Genomic DNA, 23,963 nt, shown 5'->3' on the forward strand with positions numbered 1-23,963 from the left:
CAGCCGTTAGATATCCCGCTGTGGAAATGGGAAGACATTACGATGGATTTTATCACAAAGCTTCCCAGGACCGCGCGAGGAGTTGATTCAATTTGGGTCATAGTTGACCGATAGACCAAGAGCGCTCATTGTATTCTGATTCAGGAGAGCGTTTCGGCCGAAAAGTTGGCCGACATCGATATCCGAGAAGTGGTGGCGCGGCACGGGGTGCCAGTATCGGTGATTTCAGACAGAGACGTTCGGTTTACTTCCAGGTTCTGGAAGAAGTTTCATGACGAGTTGGGTACTCGTCTGCACTTCAGAACCGCCTTCCACCTGCAGACAGATGGTCAGAGCGAGCGTACCATCCAGACTCTAGAGGATATGATGCGGGCGTGCGTACTAGACTTCGGTGGTAGCTGGGATACTTATCTTCCTTTGGCGGAGTTCTCGTACAACAACAACTATCACGCGAGTATTGACCGTCCTCCCTTCGAGATGTTATACGGGAGGAAGTGCTGGACCCTGATATGCTGGGTTGAGGTTGGCCAGAGGGTCATGGGGAGCACCGAAGTGGTGCTCAAGACGACAGAGAGGATTCAGCAGGTCCAGAGCAGGCTTCAGACTGCCCAGAGTCGGCAAAAAAGTTATGCCGACAAGTACCGATCGGACCTGGAGTTCCAGGTCGGGGATATGGTTCTCCTGAAGGTTTCACCATGGAAGGGTGTCATCCGGTTCAGGAAACGGGGCAAGTTGGGCCCCAGGTACATCGGGCCTTTCAGAGTTCTAGCCCGGGTGGGAAAGGTGGCGTACAGGCTGGATCTGCCAGCCGAACTCAGTCAGATCCACAACACTTTCCATGTTTCCCAGCTGCGAAAGTGCCTGGTGGACGACTCGGCAGTGGTACCCGTGGAGGACATTCAGGTTGATGATAGCCTGAATTACATTGAGCGGCCAGTAGAGATCCTCGACCGAAAGTCAAAGGATCTGAGGAATAAGAGGGTGGAGCTAGTGAAGGTGCAATGGCAGCACCGGAAGCGTTCGGAGTGGACTTGGGAGCCGGTAGCGGAGATGAGGGAGCATTACCCAGAGCTTTCCCAGGAACAAGCAGCAGACTTCGAGGACGAAGTCTAAAATAAGTGGGGGAATTTTGTAGCACCTGATTCATGGTATGTATTTTATCTAAGTGTTTTGCATTCTTGGCATGGGACTCGGCCAGTTTAAGGCCCAACTCGTCGAGTAGAAGCGGGATTGGACACGGGACTTAAGTAGCTGACTTGTCGAGTCGGCGGCCAGACTCGACGAGTAGGCTCTGACTGGACAAAACCCTAATCCGAGGGTTTGCACCCTATTTAATCATCTCATTCAGCCCCCACTCGTCCCTAGTGCTTCCAAAATCATAGCAAACCCTAACTGTTTTGGTGCAAGATCTAAGGCTTTTGAGTGATTTTTGGTGGTCTTGATCACAAGGAAGAAGGAAAAGCTCAAGGGAATCAAGAGGAGACAGAGGAGTTCGAGTTTGGTTCATCATTGCAGTCTTTGAAAGGTAAAAAGTCTATACCTTGCTTGTTCATGTGTTAGATCCCTTTTTGGGGAAGATTTATGTAACACTCGTGTTTCTAGCCTAGGCATTAATATTAATGTGATAGTCTAGGTTAACCTTTGTAACTCATTTTGAAGAAATGAAAAAGGAATTATGTGAATTTTATGTGTTTTATGTGTTTTATGCTTAATTACTAGGAGTTAATTAATTAAGAATAAAAATGAGCGTCAAAAATTAAATTTTAGATAAAGCCGATATCTATTAAGAAAGTTGTAGTGGTCGTGACAAGGATTACAGATATATAAAGAATGCCGAAATCCGAGTTATAACGAAGAAGTTATGACCTGTCGAAGTTTCACGACAAAACCGGCTCGGTGCTGAATGTCGTAAAAAGTGAGTTTTCGATAAACTACTTTTTAGCCTTAGTGATCTAAACGAAACTCGTAGTATTCGTTAAACCGAGAAGTTCGATAAAAAGAACGCCCAAATCTGACTTCGTATGAGGAAGTTATGATTTTTCAAAGTTTCAGCTTAGCAGTAGACAGCTAAAAACTCGAATTTTAGATTGAGTGATTTTTAGCCTACACGACCTAAGCAGAAATCGAAGGTCTCGTAAATAGTAGCACAACGATAAAATTCTGACGAAAACGGACGTGGATGAAGAAGTTATGAATTTTTAACGGATTTCCTGTCCCGGTCTGTTAAAAATAATTATATAAAAATTAAAATCAAAATTAGCCGACAAAGTCTAAACCGAAGTTGTAGAGCGTAATTTTACCTACGCGTGCATATAAAGAACGTCAAAAACGGAGCTCGTATGCGAAAGTTATGGATTTTATAAGTTTTTGCACAAAAACCGAGAAAATTCGCATAGTCACGAGTTGCCACGTCACCCTCGCCTCGCATGTGCCACGTGTCCGAAATGGTGAGTCATGCGAAGCCACGTGTCGGATTCTGATTTGACAGAAGGGAGGCCCAATCCGAACCTCGCACGCCACGACTCCGAGCCTCGCACATGGACTGCGAGTACGCGGTCCAATCAGCAACCGCCACCAAGGCCCTCGCACGTGCTGCCATCTGCGCATCCTCGCCTGCGGACCCCACCACCAGAACCGACTTCGGACCAGTAGACCTCGGTCCAATAGGAGACTGCCAGCGAGCCTTCGCAGGTGCGACCCACGTGCAACCCTCGTGCGAGCCTCCTATGCGAGTCGTCGGATCCGCGGAGCGTGGCCACTTCTCAGCCATTGGATCAGGAGGCTCGGCCCTATAAATACAAGGGTGCGAGACCTCCCGGGGGTACTTTTGAAAATTGTCAATTTTAGCCCCTAAACTCATATTTCTTTCATATTATCACCCCCCGAAGGCCCGATATCAATTATAAGCCCCGGAATACGCCACGAAGTGCCCGTGAAGCCCGGAAAATTTATCTTTTCGGTTTCGAAGCCCGACTTTTGCAGAGCCCGGTTTCTCAATAAAACTCCTGATTTTATTAGAAACGATCGTTTTAGGAAACGAATTGCTGCCCGATTTTCATTAAATCAGGTGAGTGTGTAGTTGCTTTCACCTTACACATAGATATGAAGTATTTTACATAAAATACGTGCTGTGTGAATATTTATTGTTTGATTATTTGAGTTGGATGTTGAAGGTGTGATTTATACATGTTTTTAAATAATTTAAACTGTATATGTATTTTTATCTACAAAAATGTTGGGTAAAACATGGGTAGATGAAATAATGGGTGTGTGATGAAAGGTGAGTTGGATAAAGGAGATGATCAGTAATATTGATCATAAGTTGAGGGTGAGTGGTGAAAGGAGATCATGAGTTGAGGGTGAGTGGTGAAATTTGAGAGAATCACTTACCCAAAATGTTGGCCCCCGTCATTCAGCAGAGTAGGGATGACAACCATGGACTATTCTAGACAGTCTGTGGAACACTAGCAGGCCCGCAACCTGTAGGTGTAATGAACTATATGTTCATTTGGAGTACTCTAAAAACCCATTGACATGTATGACAGGGGTGAATACTGTCAATAATACTGTCAATAAATAAGAGTTATGAATTTAGCCCCTGTTGTATAAACCCTGGTAATGGTGTGACCTTGTGTCTATTCCGTAGGATGAATCCTTAGGAAGGAGTGATAGTTGATTCTTAGGGTAAACCCTTAAGAAATAAATAAGATAATGGGGTTGGGGTAATTTGGTTGAGTGATTGATGTTTAAGTACAATAAATTTATTTATTGTGGGTTGAAAACCCTATATGTTCACCAGGCTTCCAAGCCTGACCCACTCAGCTTTTTATGACTACAGGTAGTGGACCCCGAGCATAGTCGGATGATGATGATGAGTGATTTATGGATTATAGGCCAGTAGTTATAAATTAACTGTTGTAAGGCTTATAATGTCTTGTTTATGCTTTTGATCTGTATCGAAACATGACATCCCGAGGTTTTAATATAAAAAGGAAATTATATATTTCTTAAAGAAAGATTTTGATAAACTTTTATCATATGTTGTTTTGGGGACCAATTCCGCAACATCTTTTAAAAAGATTCTCTGATTTTATTTTAAAAAGCATAAATTAAATTGGTCTTTTCTGGCCGAGAAATTAGGGGATGTCACACTTTTAAGCCATAATGAGGTAACCAGCCATGAGTGCAAGCATGGTTGGGGATCAAGACTTCGGATTTTGGACTTGGGAGGAGTCACAAGGCAGATTGGGGTTGCTTTTTGCACCCATGGAAGGTCCCTTGCAACATAAGAGTCATTTTATGGCCTTTTAGGCTCAAAAGTCCCATACATGCACGTAAAGTTTGTAACTTTACGTGCTAGATCGAGCTTAGGGATCTAGATCTACCATTTGGGCAAGGGTTGTACATCAGAAATCGAGAAATGGGACTTGGACGTTATCGACTTGGCGAGTCCGTTCTTGGGACTCGGCGAGTCCAAGGCATGAAGTCCCCAAATCTGTTGAGGGTCAAAAGAACCCAGTTGGGTGTTAGAGGGGTTGTAGAAGGTCCAAAGGAGTGACCCAACATCCTGGATTTAGCCTTAGACCTGGAGTTCATGGGACTCGGCGAGTTCATGAACAGACTCGGCGAGTCCAAGGCAATCTCCCAACATTTGAAGATGAACTCGACGAGTTCTTCATACAACTCGACGAGTCGGATGAAGGTTTAGTCGTTGTTCAAATAGAAGGAAAACTAGTCAAGTCATTGCCTAACTCGACGAGTAGAGGCGTGTATGAGGACAAATGGATGGATAGGGACTCGGCGAGTTGGCGGCCCAACTCGGCGAGTCAGGTCAACTGGAAGTTGACTTTGACTTTGACTTTGACTTGGTCGGGGGTAAAATAGTCATTTTACCCTAAGAGTAGTTAGCAGATTATGACTGAGTGTTTTGTGGGAATTATAGCCGGAGGATTTCCGGAGCAGCAGCAGCAGACAGAGTTTTCCCGCGCAGATCATCAGCAGCTAGTAGTTCGAGGTGAGTTACCTTCCAGTAGAAGTGGGTCGAAGGCACCAATGCCGACCCACTAGTAGTAGATATTAGTTGAGATGATTGTCTTTGTGATAATTGTCTGGTTCGCTACTACCGGATATGTTATATGCTGGCATGTTATGTTATGTGATAGTGGTAGAGTTCGGTTGTCAGGACCGAAGGGTAGTCAGCACCCCAGAATGGTTGACATGGGTTGGTCAGTGCCCCAGAATGGCTTGATACGGGTAGGACGGCACCCCAGAATGGTCGTACAGGTAGGTCGGCACCCCAGAATGGCCGTACGGGTAGGTCGGCACCCCAGAATGAATGTACCGGGTAGGTCGGGCACCCCAGAATTGCTTGGCAGTATTTATGTTATGTGATTGTATGGTATATGGACGTTGGGGGAACTCACTAAGCTTCGTGCATACAGTTTACAGTTTTGGTTTCAGGTACCTCTTCTGCGAAGGGGAAGGGGCTGGCGCGGTAGCGGCACATCATACAAACACATATTGGTTTTCCGCACTAGAGTTTCTTGGGATTGTACTCTGACATTATTATTATTTTGTGATTTGGTTTTCAGACATGAGATGTGGTTTTTATGAAATGATATGACCAGACGATGTTTTCCTACAAATGTTTTACAATTAATTAATTAAAAAATGAAATTTTTGGACGTGAAAATTGGGTCGTTACACACTTGGAACCCTTAATATTATCACCTAATCAATGTGTCGGTTGACCACACGCGCTCCACCGATCTATGATAAATATTAAGTCACCCTTCGTATTCCTTACGAGTCCAAGTTAGTGTGCCGGTTACCCACACAATCTCCACCAACGACTTGGTAAGGTACAAAGTGTGAATTTCATGGGTTAGCACCAAATTCACAATTTCCTAAAGTAACTAAGATTGGGAATTATAAAAATATTTAGTTACTTTATAATCATTATAATTTTAATGGGAATTAAAGTCATTGTCCTACCCGTTCGGCTAACGACCCTCCACCGATCAAGGAAGCGGTGGGTGAGAGTGGACACCCATTAAGCTGTCATTTTATAGGCAACAACCTTATACCCCCCTTATAGACCGGCTTCGTGAATGAGGCCTACTAACGGTAAAACGACTTGTTCTTATGCATATATATAATAATAAACCATTAATGTTATAATAGTATAAGGGTTGAATTTTAACTTTTAAAACTCTAAGGGTTGGAATTAAAGTTTATTAAAGTGTGTGTAACTTTACAAATTCCAAAACTTAAGGGAAAGTTTTGAAACTATTCAAAACTCTTCATTTCGTAGCTTATAAGTTAATGGTTCATAAAAATGAAGACTTTTCATTTTTATGTAACTTATGTGTTTTAAATGTGTGTTAAAAGAAAGTGACCTTTGGAAATCCATAACTTGAGGACAAATTACGGACTCCATTAAAACACATAAATGATCAAGAATTAATCATAAACAATTTAGCAAATAATTCCTATCATCTTCTAACCTCATAAGAACATGAACATGAATATCAAAATTTCAAGAATCATATGAACACATACAAAGCATGGAATTTTGATATAAGCCATTGTAAATGGATTAGCACAAACATTACACCATCTAAAACAAGATTTAAAACACCAAAACAGTTTAGGGTAATGTTTCTAGTCCATTTCCAGCAACAAAAATCAAAATTCTGCACTCTGACTAGCCAACTCGTCGAGTGCATGAACTGACTCTCCAAGTTGGTTGAAGAATCGCTTGGACTCGTCGAGTCCCCCCATGAACTCGGCGAGTCCCCTATGCAGACAGCAAGAAAATCGATTTTTTCACTATTTTGCATCAAGTATCAAACAAACAAGCCTAGGCTCTGATACCACTGTTGGGTTTTGAGCATTCTAACACTCCTAAGTGTACATGCAACCCTAATAAACCTTGGATATATGTTTGTCTAAATACATGCAAAATTTGATTTCCAAGGTTTATAACCTATCTAGCATGGCATGGGGTACTTTTAAACATAAAAGAACTAGATGAATTACATACCTTTAATTGAGTGTTGATTCCTTTGCAGTTTGAGAGCCAAGCACCAATAATGTGAATGCCTCAAATGGAAATCACAAATCACCACAAACTTGGAAAACTTATGAGAGAGTATATTTGCACTCTTGAAATCGGCCACCTTTCTTTCACACACACTAGGGAGTCATTTCATGCATCATAAGCTTGTTTATACAGTGTAGATGATTAGGGTAAACCCTTATAACCCATGTATTTTCCTTTCCAAGGACCCATGGATTAAAAGCTCCATGGATCATCCATGGACTCCCATGCAAGCTTAGCCCATTTCCTAATAAGTGTTAGCCCACACTATATAAATATAATAGCCCATGTTTAATTAGTCACCTTTTTTATCACTAAATTAATTCATGATTAATTTAAGACCAATACTAATTAAATAATACAATTTCATATTAATATATTATAAATTATAATATATTAATAAATCATAAATATACTATTCTCATAAAATTATCCATATAAATAGTTCGGGTGAACTGCAACCCAAATGGACCATGCCGGGTCGGGTCAAGTATATACCAAATAAGTTATGGACTTAGACACCTTATCCAACAATAAGAACAGATGGCTTTTGCTGATAGCGCTATGAGTACTAAGTGAATGCATCACAATTATATATAATTAGGTTTCATAGACTGTGAATGTATGCTCTAAGCTTTATTTACTTTTGCTTGTTTGGATGTAGACTTAGAGTAGGATCATGTATTCGAAGGTCTATTCAACCCGAGTAGTATATAACTGGTATGCACTATGTCCTCATAGAAGGAAACAGTAAAAGTCATATTAAATAGAATTACTTTAGTGAGTAATCTGTAAGTTTCTCTTATAGAAACTTTTATTTGTTTATTGCTTTATTTTAGAATTTCTAAATAAATTCTTTACCCTTATTTCTCGTCTAGATAAATGGCTGGATTTCACCTCCCCGGCGACACGTACCTTCCCAACCAAGTGAATGGAGGAGGGCTAAATGCAGAGCCAAAAGCAGAACCTGAAATCCCCTTAAATGATGACCTTGCAGAAGATTTCCTAGAGGATCTTGACCCCGAGCCAGAAGTTGAGAATCTACCTGTGGAAGCTCTAATCCCAAATCCTGATCTTCGTTCGGCATTTCAAGACCCGACGCATATGTGGGCTGAATACTTGGGTAGATGGAGCCATGAGCAAGGCCAACCGTTACCCTACAATGGAGATCGAAGCTTCTACAACGTAAGTGAAGGAGGATCTACGGACATAATTTTTCCCGTCTTGGTTCGCCGAGTAGCTCGAAGTGTTGAACTAAATGTAGCAGCCACTCAACAAACCGTAGAACTAGAAGCTGACACAAATGCCAATGCGGATAGTATTCACAATATTGAACTTGCTCATAGGAGAGACAGTGAAACCCTGCTGCAAGCACTAGCCGAAACTCGAGCCGAAGTCATAGAGCTCCGAGTACGCCAGAGGGTGTATGAAAGACACCTACTTGATGTAGAGCGTCAGCTGGCTGAGCTTAGGGTTCATCCGAGGGATACCCGTCACCAGTAGGAGATTCTCTACCCCTCTTTCTTTTGGTTTAGGGAATAGCCTTCTTATCTATGCTCTAAGTAGCACTTTTCAATGTAACTATTCCTGTACTGTAGGTATTGTTTCACCAGGTCTTTGTTTTGTCAAAAATGTTCCTACTTCTGATATGATGTAAGACCTACTCCAAGGTCAATTTTTCCCGAACTTATTACATCTTTAATATCAAAGATATTGACAGTCAGCTAATCCTTGTAGAAATACTTGACCAAATACTTTCATCCTCTTATCGTTAGAACTTTATCTAAATCCCACTCTCATCAAATTGTTCGAGCTATGGTGATTGAGTTCATGTAACATTTTCAATTATTTTCGATAATTTGAAACGTAATATCCACAAACCAAAGATGACTTAGTCGAATGACACTCGTCTCGTAACTCTCCTAGAAACTTACTTCTACTCTTTACCAGGACTGCATCATAGGGATGTAGGTCGGAACACCGAGGGTCATTGATCAACGATAACAATTCGCATATATATATATATATATATATATATATATATATATATATATATATATATATATATATATATATATATATATATATATAGCTGGAATGCAGCTTGTAACAGTCGTCGTTATTAACAAACTCCCTTCGCATTTTGCGAGCGGAATCATGTCGTCATCCAGAAATAGTCAGCCAACCGACGAAACCCTGATGCTTCATATAGACTCCGCTATATTCCAAGCTGCCGTAACGGCTGCTGTGACCGCTGTCATGGCACAATTCCATTCTAACAACCCAAATGAAAGTAGAAACAGCATCAACATTTCAGACCGAAGTAACAACCAAGGAAACCAACGAACGCCAAACCACGAGGGCACCCTAACACAGAAACCAAAGAGTAAAAAGCGAATATTCTGGGATAATAAGAAGTGCAAATCATCCCAAAGATCGGCCAAGAGACAGCAACCTGTGGCAGCCTTTGCAGCCACGACATCTATTGCCCCTACTACCGTTCTTACGAGTATCCCGACTACCCATTTCCCAGCAAGACAGTATGCTGGAAACCTACCAAAGTGCAAAAAGTGCAGTTTCCATCACCTGGGTGCCTGCCGAAAGTTGCATTGCAAGGAATGCAACAAGAACGGGCACACTACCCGTTCCTGCAGAACTTGGATACAACACATTACTTCAACCACCAATGTCTAAATTAGTCGAATATGCCATTTATGCGGAGTAATGGGACACTTCAAGAGGGACTGCCCAACGGAGGGGAATGATGGGGGAACAGGAGGAGTTTGACCCCAGAATATCAAAAGGAATCAAAGGATCTTGCTACAATTTTGGTACGCTTCCAAACCCCAATAATTAATAATAATTAGAATTACCCTCTCGTTCGAATCGAATCTCAGCACTTGTATAATACTAGGAACTCTATCAGGTAAGCTATAATGATTTAATGTATACATCAGGGCCATTTATACTTAAGATTTATAGACTTAGAACGAGTGATTCAGCCTCATTTCCTTTTCCTTGTCTGGATGTGGGTTTAGGGCAGGGTCACTCAGTCAACCGCCTTTCCAATCTTAACTATACATGACTTGTATACACCAAAAGGTTATAGAGAGACCTAGTAGGGGTCATATCGTGAAATTTCATTATTTCAGTTTATTAAAACCCTCGTATAGTTAGTACTCGCCTTAGTCGGATCAAAATATTCGTGGCGTCAATACCAAGGTCAAAACCGGAAACACTGGATGCAGTAATGCATTTTATAACTCACCGTCAGGGTAATCATTTCTTCTAAATCGACTTAAAATTTAGTACGGCAAGAAAACCCCGACATCGTCATCCATCGTGGTTTGGATTGATCCTCACCATGTAAAATTTCTAATCTATATAAAAGAACTTTCCCCTTAATCAACCGTCGAGTGAAAATTTTTCCAATCCATAACGCTAAACCCTTATATCATCTCTCACTTCAGAACTTCAGAAGTACCCATGCGAGGAGTACCACGCCTTTTCTAACCTAGCCAATAGATTTTAGACTTAAAGCGAAGTGCACCAAATAACATCTCAGAAGTACACGACCTTCCCGACATTTTTCCATAATAACTACCAGGATTACCACCACAGCATCAAGTCGAGTTCAGAATCGATTTAGTTGCAGGGGCTACCCCAGTAGCCAAATCGCCTTACCATCTAGCCCCGGCAGAGATGCAGGAACTTTCCAGTCAACTTAACGAACTTCTCAGAAAGGGGTTCATTAGATCAAGGCTTCTCACCATGGAGAGCACCGGTCTTATTCGCGAAGAAGAAAGACGGATCGTTCCGTACGTACATCGACTACCGAGAACTGAACAAACATACCGTTAAGGAACGTTGCCCTCTGCTGCTCATAGACGACTTGTTCGACTAACTACAAGGAGTGAATTACTTTTCAAAGATAGATCGAAGATCCGGGTATCACCAGTTATGAGTACTAGAGGAGGATGTTCCCAAGACAACCTCCTGAACTCATTATGGACACTACGAGTTTATAGGGATGCCATTCGGATTGACCAATGCACCAGCAGTATTGATGAATTAATGAATAGGGTGTTCCGTCCTTACTTGGGTCAGTTCGTCATTGTATTCTTTGATGGCATGCTTATCTACTCTCTTAGTAAGGAGGAACATAGTCAACACCTACGTCAGATTCTAGAAACCCTTCGAGCAGAGAAAACTTTATGCACAGTTCGCTGAATTTGAATTTTGGATTTGAGGAGTCGGATTCTTGGGTCACGTGGATAGTAAAGAGGGTATTCACGTGGACCCTTCCAAAATCAATGCCATCGAGAACTGGTCAGCACCAAGGACGCCTACCGAGATTCGACAATTCTTAGGCCTCACTGAATAGTATCATAGGTTTATTCAGAACTTATCAGAGATCGTGAAGCCACTTACAAAATTGACCCAGAAAGGTGTGACCTTTGACTGGGAAGAGAAACAAGAGAGAACATTTCAAACACTGAAGCAAGCCTTATGCACGGCACCACAATTGTCCCCCCTAGAAGGGATAGAAGACTTCATGGTTTATTGCGATGCATCCAACCCAGGGACTTCGATGTGTTCTTATGCAACGAGGAAAGGTCACCGCCTATGTCTCACGCCAGTTTAAGACACCCGAAGTCAACTACACCACACAAGGTCTTAAGTTATGAGCAGTGGTTTTTGCTCTGAAGACCTGGAGACACTACAGGGATAGTACGGAGAGCACTATCTTTGCAGACCACAAAAGCTTTCAACACATATATACGACCAGAAGGAACTCAACACGAGGCAAGGACGGTGGGTCGAGCTACTCAATGACAATGAATGCGAAATTGTTTATCATCTCAGTCGTATCCCGATAGTGAAGGTTCGTTGGAATTCCAAGCGAGGACCTGAATTCACTTGGGAACGCGAGGATCAAATGAAATTGAAATATCCTCATCTTTTTACTTAGTTATTTGTAACTACTTGATTGCTTAAACTCTAATTTCAGGACAAAATTCTCTCTAACGGGGGGATGATGTGACAACCCGAAATTTCTATCTAGTACAATCATTCAACTCAATCAAAATTCAGACTCGTTTCTTCTATCTTTTAGCACTGATTAGGGTCTATTTGAGTGTCCTAAGCCTAGTACATTCAAGGATCGGGTGTAAGAAGTATCTGCTTGAGTTCACTGTACATCATTCAAGCCATAAACACCATCACAAGGAGTTTACGGCCGCAAACAAGGAGTTTACGGCCGTAAACACCTCCTTGGCCGTGAACTCCTCCTATATAAGTGATATTCCTTCACTTTTCTTCATTATCCACATTTCCAAGTCAAGAAACTCCCATTCTCTCTCAAGTATGTCACACCCCAAAACCAAGAACGGCGGAAACGTTCAGGGGTGGAGGACGTCATGTGAAGTATCATAACAGTGTAAGTAGTAACCAAGCAACAACATCATCCATTGCATTAAAAGTGAAGTTTTAATACATGTGTGTTCTTTCAGTGTAATAAGACACCAAAATATGTAATCAAAATAAAAGACGAGTCTTGTACTGTGCTCCGTCTTCTCAAAACCTGGTCATCGTACCTGTCTACTGGTGACCTGAGAATACAAGTTATTTTGAAAGTGTAGATCAGCATAAAGCTGGTGAATTCATAAGTATTTTAGTGTCATTGATTTGGAAAGCTGTTATGAATGCCATGTAAATCTTTGAATGAAACATTTGATATAAGTGTGAAAAATCCTAGAAAATCCCATATTTCCTACTAGTATAAAAGTAGTCTTCTACCAAGACCTGTATGTTTTGAAAGTAGTCTTCTACCAAGACCCGAATGTTTTGAAAGATGTTTCTCTGTAATAAAGATGGTTTTTCCCTTGTATGACTATTATTAATAATATATAGTCTACCTCATCGTTTATGTGAACATATCACAAAATAAAAGTAATAGGGAAAAATATAAACATATAAGTATTATCCTTTGGTACTAGGATAAACATGACATAGTAAATGCCGAATAATATTAACCGTAGGCATCCGTAGATAGGCATTGTCCTCTGTAGCTAACAGCAGGGTGTAGGAATAGTTAGTCCCGTAAAGGTACTCTTATAGTAATATTAACCGTAGGCATCCGTAGATGTACATTTACCTCTGTTGCTAACAGCTGGGTGTAGGAATGGTTAGTCCCTTATAGTATCATTTGGTACTAGGATAGACAGATCTAATGTACACATATAGTATGTAATAGTATCTCATCATATAGTATCTAAGTAAAAGTATCCATGTAAGAGGAATCATGTAAGTGTATCCATGTAAGAGGAATCATGCAAGTGTATCCATGTAAGAGGAATCATGTAAGTGTATCTCTTCATATAGCATTTAGTATAGACTCATGAATGAACTGACTCTGATGTAATTCCTTGTAATAGGAATAATGTTTTGTATTCCCTAAACTATTCCTATAATAGTTTACTAGAATGTAATTGATGTCCAAGAAGGTTTATACACCCTTGCTACACAAGAGTGTTTGAATTGAAGAAAGAATGAAAGCTATCATATCAATACACATATTTGTGAAAATAAGTGTATAGATATGGTTTTTAACAATAAGATGAAAGAGGTTTTGTAAAACACTTAGGAGTTTAGAACAATAAATAAATATGACTTGATGTCAGTTTATAAAACATTTCAAAAGTAATTCATTTGATAACAAAGTATTTCAGGACAGAAAACCCTTTTTATGTATCACATTTTGAAGTGTGTGAAATCAGTTGGTTGAAAACACAGTTATAAATCACATGTGATTGATACTATAACATACTGTTTTCTACTTGTATCCCCCCCCATTAAAACATTTAAAATCATTTAAAACATTGATTAAGGGGTATGAACTCACCTGTAGTTGGTGGTTTGGATGAACTGAATGATGTAGGATTGCTAGGTGTCAAGTGAAGACTTGTACACACACTATGATCCTAGTTAACATATAATCACACATATATGTATCCAATTAGTCATGTAAATAACTACTTAACAAAGTTTAAGACATCCTAAGACATGTATAACACCTTATTTAAGTGTTATAAGTCATAAGGATTGTATCTAAGTGTTGTAGGACAAAGCTATTGAGTTTAGGGTTCAAGGGAACCCCTTATTGGAGTTTACGGTTTTGTGACCTAGACTCATTGGGTTTACGGTCGTAAACCCATGAGTTTACGGCCGTAAACTCATGTCCTTTTTACCATTTGGTGTTTTGAAGGCTTATAAGTCCCTAGAAGCTTTTCTACTTTGATGGTTAAGCCTTTGGAATAGATTAGGGCACCATTTCACTCCTAAATGGAGTTTACGGTCCCTGGACCATTTCCCTTTGGGTTTACGGTCGTAAACCCCTATGGGTTATGGTATTTTGATGTTTTCAAGTCCTTAACACATTAATGAAGGGATCTATGCAGGTTTCCAAGGCTTGTGAAGGACTAGGGCTCACATTGGAACCCTTTTTAGGGTTTACGGTCCAAGGTGTTCTTGGACCGTAAACACCTTGATCTTGTGTTTCTTGGTTGATTTCTTGATATAAGGAAGTGTAACTAGATCTATGATACTCTAGGATAGAAGTACTTACAAGATAGAAGCTTGAAATGAGCCAAAAGTCCAAGAACACTATTGTGTGTTCTTGGTGTTCTTGGTGAAACTTGAAGATTCAACCTTTTGGAATGATTTCATGGATAGAAGTGTGTTAAATCACTAGATTAAGTGATGTATCAACTTAGGAGGGCTAGAAACACTTACTAGATAAAGATCTTGAAGAAGTTTTTGGATGATACTTGAGAGAGTTTGAGCCTTGTTCTTGAAAGTTTTGGAAAAAGTGGTAAAAATGACTAAGTGTCACTTATATACCCCCTCCCTTAGGGTTTACGGCCGTAAGCTCCTTGTTTAGGCCGTAAACTCTAAACTTTTGAAGTGTCGGGACTTTATTGTTGCACAATAAACCCTAATGCATCCTCTCTCCTGATATCTCCTGAAGTTCTAACTTAAAATGACTCAAACTTCGACCAAAAACCTTGAAAGTTAGCAGAAATTGTTCTGACTTCTATTGAATTGAAATGTTGTACAGAATAGAAATTTCGGGTTGTCACATCACCCCCCCGTTAGAAGGAATTTCGTCCCGAAATTAGAATTTAAGCAAATAAGTAGTTACAAATAACTAAGCAAATAGATGAGGATATTTCAGTGTCATCTGATCCTCGCGTTCCCAAGTGAATTCAGGTCCCCGTTTGGCATTCCAGCGAACCTTCACTATCGGGATGCGGCTTTGCTTCGTTTGCTTGACCTCACGGTCCTTGATCTCTACAAGTTCTTCCACGAAGTTGAGGCTCTCGTTGATCTCGATCTCGTCGAGTGGGATAACAAGAGTCTCGTCGGGCAGACACTTTTTCAAGTTCGAGACGTGGAAGGTAGAGTGTACGTTACTGAGTTCGTGCGGTAGATTGAGTTTGTAAGCTACTGGGCCGATTCGGGCAATAATCTCAAAAGGCCCTATGTATCTTGGATTGAGCTTCCCACGCTTTCCGAAGCGTATCAAGCCCTTCCAAGGTGAGACCTTCAGTAGAACGCGGTCGCCCACCTGGAATTCCACCGGTTTCCTTCGCTTGTCAGCGTAGCTTTTCTGTCGGTCTCTGGAGGCTTTCAATCATTCACGAATTTGAATGATCTTCTCCGTCGTTTCCCGAATGATTTTCGGACCTGTGAGAGTGCTTTCAGGAACTCGTCCTTTAGCTAACTGGGTGTCACCCACCTCAGCCCAGCACAGAGGGGATCTGCACTTCCGGCCGTAGAGGGCTTCGAAGGGAGCAGCTTTGATGCTCGTGTGATAACTGTTGTTGTAAGAGAATTCGACAAGGGGTAAGTGGGTATCCCATGCCTTACCAAAGTCGATCACACAGGCTCGCAACATCTGTTCCAGGGTTTGGATAGTTCTCTCACTTTGTCCGTCGGTCTGTGGATGATAGACTGTACTCATGTCCAGCCTAGTTCCTAGGGAACTTTGTAGCGACTGCCAGAACCTCGAAGTGAATCTACTATCTCTATCCGAGATAATGGATATGGGAACACCGTGCAGTCGTACAATCTCCCTAATGTAAGTTCTCGTGAGTTTCTCCATTTTGTCGGTTTCTTTGATGGGTAGGAAGTGTGCGGACTTGGTCAATCTGTCGACGATGACCCATATGGTATCAAGTCCACCCGTTGTCTTGGGCATCTTGGTTATGAAGTCCATAGTGATCCGCTCCCACTTACATTCCGGTATCTCTGGTTGTTGTAGAAGACCGGAGGGTTTCTGGTATTCGACCTTGACCTTGGCGCAAGTAAGGCATTTACTTACGAAGGTAGCAATATCTGCTTTCTTGTTAGGCCACCAGTATAGCTTTTTGAGATCCAGATACATCTTATCTGAACCTGGGTGGATGGAATAATGGGTGTTGTGTGCCTCGGTCATGACCAAGTCTCGGAAGTCATCGTGTTTCGGTGTCCAGATCCGATCCATGAAGTATAAGGCTCCACCACCCTTAAGTTCCAGGTTCTTATCCATTCCTCTCAGGGATTCACTCGCCACATTTTCAAGTTTCAAAGCGTCGAGCTGAGCCTCCTTAATTTGCGTGGACAAGTGTGAATGGATAGTTAGAGTCAAAGATTTGACTCTACGACCAGAATATTCTTTCTGACTTAGGGCATCAGGTACTACGTTGGCTTTACCCGGATGATAACGAATTTCGCATTCGTAATCACTGAGTAGCTCGACCCACCGTCGTTGTCTCATGTTGAGCTCCTTCTGGTCGAATATATGTTGTAGGCTTTTGTGGTCTGTAAAGATCGTGCTTTTTGTACCATACAGGTAGTGTCTCCAGATCTTCAGAGCAAACACGACTGCTCCTAGCTCAAGATCGTGTGTGGTGTAGTTAACCTCGTGTGTCTTCAGCTGTCTCGAGGCATAGGCGATGACCTTACCTCGTTGCATCAGAACACAGCCGAGCCCCTGATTTGAAGCATCGCAATCGACAACGAAGTCTTCTATCCCTTCAGGGAGGGATAGTATCGGCGCGGTGCACAAGGCTCGCTTGAGCATTTGGAACGCTCTCTCCTGCTTTTCTTCCCAGTCAAAGGCCACGCCTTTCTGGGTCAATGTTGTAAGAGGTTTTGCTATGCGGGAGAAGTTCTGGATGAACCTGCGATAGTAGCCAGCGAGACCTAGAAATTGACGAATTTCTGTAGGTGTCTTCGGTGCTGACCAGTTCTCAATAGCCTTCATTTTGGAAGGGTCCACGTGTATTCCTTCTTCGCTAACCACGTTCCCTAAGAATTCGAATTTTTGGATCCAAAATTCACACTTTGAGAACTTCGCATAGAGCTTCTCCGAACGCAGTGTTTCTAAGACTATGCGCAGATGTTGACTATGCTCCTCCTTACTGTGAGAGTAGATGAGTATGTCATCGATGAAGACGATGATGAACTGATCTAAGTAAGCACGGCACACCCTATTCATCAAATCCATGAATACCGCGGGTGCGTTGGTTAATCCGAACGGCATCACTACGAATTCGTAGTGCCCATAAAGAGTTTGGAAGGCTGTCTTCGGGACATCCTCTCCTAGCACTCGTAGTTAGTGATATCCGGATCGTAGATCTATCTTCGAGAAGTAGTTGGCTCCTTGAAGTTGATCGAATAAATCGTCAATGCGGGGAAAGGGATAACGATTTTTAATGGTAAGCTTGTTGAGTTCCCTGTAGTCGATGCACATGCGAAACGATCCATCTTTCTTCTTGACGAATAAGATGGGTGCTCCCCATGGTGAGAAGCTTGGTCTAATGAATCCCTTCTTGAGAAGTTCGTTAAGTTGACTGGAATGTTCCTGCATCTCTGTCGGTGCTAGACGCTAAGGAGATTTGGCTACGGGAGTAGCCCCTGGTACTAAGTCGATTCTGAACTCGACTTGGCGTTGTGGTGGTAATCCCGGGAGTTCTTCTGGAAAGATGTCGGGAAAGTCGCGTACTTCCGGGATGTTCTGAATGTCTTTTACTTCTTGGCTCATATCGACGATGTGTGCGAGGAATGCATGATATTCCTTTCGTAAGCACTTCTGGGCTTAGATGCACGAAATGATGCGAAGGCTCGTACTAGGTTTGTCGCCGAAGATAACTAGGGTTTCGTTGTTAGGAAGGTTAAGACGAAGTGATTTTTCAAAGCACATGATGTCGGCACGAAGAAGACTCAACCAATCCATGCCGATAATGACGTCGAAACTTTTAATTGGAACCGACATGAGGTCTATCTTGAAAGTATGGCCATCTAAAGTTAGGGTACAACCTACGTATATGCAGTTAGTACTTTTCGTTTTCCCGTTTGCCATCTCTACAGTGAATGTTTTATCTAATGCATGAGGTTTTTGTTTAAGCAGGTGTGTAAATTTCTGGCTTACGAAACTTTTCTCTGTTCCACTGTCGAAAAGTATGCAAGCATAAGAGTTATTGAGGAGAAACATACCAGTAACTATCGTAGGATCAGCTACTGCTTCCTCGTTGCCTATGGCCATAACTCTTCCCACTCCGCCAGCCATTCCTGCTTTGGGGCAGTTCCTTTTGTAGTGGCCCACCTCGCCACAATTGTAGCAAGCTTGGCCCACCCCGACGTTAGGAACTTGAGCGATCGGCCTTGCTGGAGTCTTGCAGAAACAGGCGGTGTTCCCCTTTCTGTTGCAGTTAGAACACTGCATTTCCCGGCACGGTCCGTTGTGATGGAAGGTGCATTTGTTGCACCTTGGAATATTTCCGGCATAGGGCTTTGCTGGTATGGGGTTAGCAGGGGCAACAGGGGTTACCGTGGCAGCATTGATTGCCACTAGTTGTTGCCTCTTTGAGGATTCTTGTGAAGCCCCGCTTTTCCTCTTGTTCCACCCCTTCTTCTTGTTGTTGTTGTTGTTTCCCTTTTGTGGCTCGGGTGTAGGAGTTGTTGGGTTCTAGTGTTTTCCGTGATCTATAAGAGATTGTGCCAGCTCTTTGGCGCTGTCAAAAGTAACAGGCCTGGATGCTAGCACGCTAGACTGGATCTGGGGCGATAGTCCCCAAATATATCTCTCTATCCTCTTGCTCTCAAGAGAAACCATGTCAGGGCATAGAATTGGCAGATCACAGAACCTATTAGTATAGGTTGATATGTCGGAACCAACCATTTCAAGACCCCAGAGTTCCTGCTCGAGTTTTTGAATTTCCCCTCGAGGACAGTACTCTCTCATCAGCATGGCTTTCAAGTTTTCCTAGCTGATCGAATTTGCCACTGTTAGAGTCAGAGACTTAACGTGGCCATTCCACCAAGTTAAAGCTCTGTCAGAGAAGGTACAAGTAGCAAACTTGACCTTGTTGCTCTCTGGGCAGGCGCAGATTTCAAAGACTGCTTCGGTCTTCTCTATCCACTGCCTTAAGATCATAACCCCACCAATTCCATTGAAGTTTCGGGGTTTGGCATTCGTAAAATCCTTGTAGGTGCATTCCCGGGGATGCCCATGGCTTTCGCCATGGTGAGAAGGAGGTGCACCTGTTCCCGATCCACTAGGGACAGGAGTATTGATGGCTGATACGGTAGCAGCTACAGCCGCCGTGAAAGATGCCTGGAACATAGCAGCGTCGAAATGAGGAGGTGGCATAGGTGGTGGAGGTGGTGGTGGTATTGGTGTTTCGTTAACATTTCTACGCCTTGTGCTTCTGCGAGGAGGCATCTTTTAACTATAAGTTTAAAAGATAGAAATAATGATAAGAATTTGAATAGGAGAGTTGATGTAGGTGACTCATGGACTAACTCTGCATCGCCCAACAACACAAATGAATAGTATGAACGATCGTAGATATAGAATTAACAGATGATAGCATTTGGATAATAATTTCCATGAGATTAGGTGCCTGTCAATATTACTGGAATTATAGATGTAACAAGTTCGGGAAGATTGGCCTAGTAGGAGGCCTTACATCAACCAAGATGGGAAAATTTTGACAGGACTACGACCTAATTTAAGACCTAACAGGTCTTAGATTTACAAAGATAGGAAATTAAACCAGAGTTTTACATAAACTAAGTTATATCCAAAAGAGAAGTAGATGAGATTCTATCGGCGATGAGAACTACTGGAGTGAGTTCTTGATCCCGACAGAAGGCGTTCTATGTCCCTCATACGCCTGTCAGACCTTACTTGCTGAGCTCGAAGTTCTCTGACTTCGGCTTGGGTTTCAGCAAGTTCTCTCTGCAGAGCTGCATTTTGGACCAGAGTCCTTTCATGAGCAGACTCCAGTTGGCGAATGCGGACCGTTTTACGCCAGAGTTAGCGTCAATCTCCACCACTCGGTCGATAGTTGATTGACCCAGTATTATGTTCCGAGAAATCCTACGAACCATGATGGGTAGGACTTTGTCAGCAGAACCTCCCTCAGTGAGGTTGTAGAAACTTCTGTCTCCATTGTAGGGAAAGGGTTGACCCTGTTCCTGACTCCATATATTCAAGTTTGTGGCCCACAGGGGTGTGGGTCCTTGAAATGTTGGGCGAGGGTTCAGGTTTGGGTTTTGAGCAGCTGGATGTAGGTTGTTGACTTCAGGCTCCGAGTCAGAACTATCAGAAAATCCTTCAGCATGGTAATCATCCAAAGGGATTGGGTGATCATCTTCTGGTTCTTCCTCTAGCCATCCAGCATTGCCTTGGTTTGGGAAGTACGGGTCGCCGTGGGGATGGAATCCAGCCATGATATCTACGCGAGAAAAGGGATGTAAGAAATAACTAAATAGACGACTAACTAAGATAATTATAGGATGATATTTATCAGTTACCCCAATACTTGTTTAGTGCATACTAGTTATATGTATTTGGGACAGGATAGACCTTCGAATAAGTGACCCTAACTCTAAGTCCACAACCCAACGAGGAACAGGAAGTAAAGCAAAGATTCACAGATTCTAAGTCTATGACGTCTTGGATACATATAACCTTGGTGTATCCACTAAGCAACTATTGACATACTAATAAAGATCTATTTAGTTCTCAGATAAGTAATTATAGTAACATCAAATACCCCTATGGTATTTCCTTGTGGTAGTGTTGGTAAGTTTTTAGACTTGTTGCCACATCACAACCATTCTTCGGCATATGCTAATCACTCCTCAGACCAGCATAGTTGATCAGGCTATGCCACTCCCAGGACTGACCATACATCCCCAAGCTTACTTGTGATATTCAACAATTGTAATACTTTTGTTCTTGTCATTGTGACACAGATTTTTGTATGAATGCAGGCACGTATACTTAATTAAATATTTTATTATTTAAAAGTATAAACTCTTGGTCAAAGTGTTTTAATCCCAATGTATTTATAGTTAGTATATCTTTTATGGGTTGATATACTTAATTCACTATAAACAATGCTCTGATACCAATCTGTCACACCCCAAAACCAAGAACTGCGGAAACGTTCAGGGGTGGAGGACGTCATGTGAAGTATCATAACAGTGTAAGTAGTAAACAAGCAATAACATCATCTATTGCATTAAAAGTGAAGTTTTAATACATGTGTGTTCTTTCAACGTAATAAGACACCAAAATATGTAATCAAAATAAAAGACGAGTCTTGTACTGTGCTCCGTCTTCTCAAAACCTGGTCATCGTACCTGTCTACTGGTGACCTGAGAATACAAGTTATTTTGAAAGTGTAGATCAGCATAAAGTTGGTGAATTCATAAGTATTTTAGTGTCATTGATTTGGAAAGCTGTTATGAATGCCATGTAAATCTTTGAATGAAACATTTGATATAAGTGTGAAAAACCCTAGAAAATCCCATATTTCCTACTAGTATAAAAGTAGTCTTCTACCAAGACCTGTATGTTTTGAAAGTAGTCTTCTACCAAGACCCGAATGTTTTGAAAGATGTTTCTCTGTAATAAAGATGGTTTTTCCCTTGTATGACTATTATTAATAATATATAGTCTACCTCATCGTTTATGTGAACATATCACAAAATAAAAGTAATAGGGAAAAATATAAACATATAAGTATTATCCTTTGGTACTAGGACAAACATGACATAGTAAATGCCGAATAATATTAACTGTAGGCATCCGTAGATGGGCATTGTCCTCTGTAGCTAACAGCAGGGTGTAGGAATAGTTAGTCCCGTAAAGGTACTCTTATAGTAATATTAACCGTAGGCATCCGTAGATGTACATTTACCTCTGTTGCTAACAGCTGGGTGTAGGAATGGGTAGTCCCTTATAGTATCCTTTGGTACTAGGATAGACAGATCTAATGTACACATATAGTATGTAATAGTACCTCATCATATAGTATCTAAGTAAAAGTATCCATGTAAGAGGAATCATGTAAGTGTATCCATGTAAGAGGAATCATGCAAGTGTATCCATGTAAGAGGAATCATGTAAGTGTATCTCTTCATATAGCATTTAGTATAGACTCATGAATGAACTGACTCTGATGTAATTCCTTGTAATAGGAATAATGTTTTGTATTCCCTAAACTATTCCTATAATAGTTTACTAGAATGTAATTGATGTCCAAGAAGGTTTATACACCCTTGCTACACAAGAGTGTTTGAATTGAAGAAAGAATGAAAGCTATCATATCAATACACATATTTGTGAAAATAAGTGTATAGATATGGTTTTTAACAATAAGATGAAAGAGGTTTTGTAAAACACTTAGGAGTTTAGAACAATAAATAAATATGACTTGATGTCAGTTTATAAAACATTTCAAAAGTAATTCATGTGATAACAAAGTATTTCAGGACAGAAAACCTTTTTTGTGTATCACATTTTGAAGTATGTGAAATCAGTTGGTTGAAAACACAGTTATAAATCACATGTGATTGATACTATAACATATTGTTTTCTACTTGTATCCCCCCCCCCCATTAAAGCATTTAAAATCATTTAAAACATTGATTAAGGGGTATGAACTCACCTGTAGTTGGTGGTTTGGATGAACTGAATGATGTAGGATTGCTAGTTGTCAAGTGAAGACTTGTACACACACTATGATCCTAGTTAACATATAATCACACATATATGTATCCAATTAGTCATGTAAATAACTAATTAACAAAGTTTAATACATCCTAAGACATGTATAACACCTTATTTAAGTGTTATAAGTCATAAGGATTGTATCTAAGTGTTGTAGGACAAAGCTATTGAGTTTAGGGTTCAAGGGAACCCCTTATTGGAGTTTATGGTTTTGTGACCTAGACTCATTGGGTTTACGGTCGTAAACCCATGAGTTTACGGCCGTAAACTCATGTCCTTTTTACCATTTGGTGTTTTGAAGGCTTATAAGTCCCTAGAAGCTTTTCTACTTTGATGGTTAAGCCTTTGGAATAGATTAGGGCACCATTTCACTCCTAAATGGAGTTTACGGTCCCTGGACCATTTCCCTTTGGGTTTACGGTCGTAAACCCCTATGGGTTATGGTATTTTGATGTTTTCAAGTCCTTAACACATTAATGAAGGGATCTATGCAGGTTTCCAAGGCTTGTGAAGGACTAGGGCTCACATTGGAACCCTTTTTAGGGTTTACGGTCCAAGGTGTTCTTGGACCGTAAACACCTTGATCTTGTGTTTCGTGGTTGATTTCTTGATATAAGGAAGTGTAACAAGCACTATGATACTCTAGGATAGAAGTACTTACAAGATAGAAGCTTGAAATGAGCCAAAAGTCCAAGAACACTAGTGTGTGTTCTTGGTGTTCTTGGTGAAACTTGAAGATTCAACCTTTTGGAATGATTTCATGGATAGAAGTGTGTTAAATCACTAGAT

The sequence above is a fragment of the Lactuca virosa genome, chromosome 3 (assembly GCF_052849685.1).
Source record: "Lactuca virosa cultivar CGN04683 chromosome 3, Lactuca_virosa_CGN04683_v6, whole genome shotgun sequence".
Taxonomy (NCBI): domain Eukaryota; kingdom Viridiplantae; phylum Streptophyta; class Magnoliopsida; order Asterales; family Asteraceae; genus Lactuca; species Lactuca virosa.